Consider the following 1,247-nt stretch of genomic DNA (forward strand, 5'->3'; position numbering starts at 1 on the left):
GGGGTTGGATGTTTATCAAGTCTGAGAGAATGAAAGAATGAAAAGGACAGGAAGGACACTAGACCGTTGTTTCCACATGTTGAGAAGAATAGAAGAAGAGACTTTCCAGGATGTAAAATGATCTAACTGTTTCTCTGAAAAACAAACATTTGATGTCGGAACAAACTCGCTCAGAGGACTGCTACTCCTATTTTAGTCAAATTGTTCATCGCCAAGGCCGGATTAGTACCTCCAGGGGCCCCAGGGCACTGAGCACTCATGCCCCCCCCCCCAACCCACGTACCAACAAGTAACACCACGCCTACCCAATCCTACCAACATGACCAATATTTAGAATCTTCAGTCAATCTGGCTTGTGAAATCGCACACCTATTTGTCAAAAGCAGGGACGCAGCCACATAGTTCAACCAAAGTAGGTCTAGCCTTTTGCCCTTTCAGTCAAAAATCACAAGACAAAGATACAATGGATAAGATCTCAAGACAGTGTATGGCTCAAGAAGACCTAGGTAATATCAATCAAAACCTCAGAACAGCACCCCACTTAATGCCAAAATATGACTGGCTGGCTGTACAAGTACACGAGGAGTTTTATTTGTCACAAACACTGAGAGTTACAAAAGTAAAATATGTAGTGAAATTGTGTGGTTGCTCAAGGGTGGGGCTGTGATTCGGCTATACACCACCGCCGCGTAGTAATAAAGTTGAGTGCATACATAGTGAGACCTACAGTACAGAGACCTACAGTAATTTGACCCTATGGAAAAGCTGTGTTATTTATTGCGAAGAGTGAGTGTCATTTAAAACAATGTATGATGAGAGAGGTTGTGCCCAAAGGTAACTGTCCCCAGCGGTCAGTGATCGTGGACAATAAACCCCCAGGGCCCGACTTTCCAACCCTTGGGGACGTGATTGTCGAAGAATAGTGAAGTAAATGACGGTCCTTTGGACTATCTGTATACCTACATCAACCGTTAGTTTCCATTCTGATTTGTTCAACAAATAAAACATAAACCTCTTTACCCTTCAAAGGACGAAATTTATAAAATCGAATTTCAGAGTTATAGAGATAGACTTCGAAAAGAATACTAACGACAAAAAGGTGTCGGGTTGTTGTCAAAAATTTTTTTTTGATAAGCCGTTCTCTTTTTGGGTTTGTACACAGGACAACAGAGTTCTTTTTTTCCACGCTCTTCCTTTGTAGGTACCCTTTGAGTCACCACGACGAGACGTTCCGGCCTAATTGGTAT

The sequence above is a fragment of the Notothenia coriiceps genome, unplaced genomic scaffold, assembly GCF_000735185.1.
Source record: "Notothenia coriiceps isolate Sejong01 unplaced genomic scaffold, NC01 NC01_scaffold00026762, whole genome shotgun sequence".
Classification (NCBI taxonomy): domain Eukaryota; kingdom Metazoa; phylum Chordata; class Actinopteri; order Perciformes; family Nototheniidae; genus Notothenia; species Notothenia coriiceps.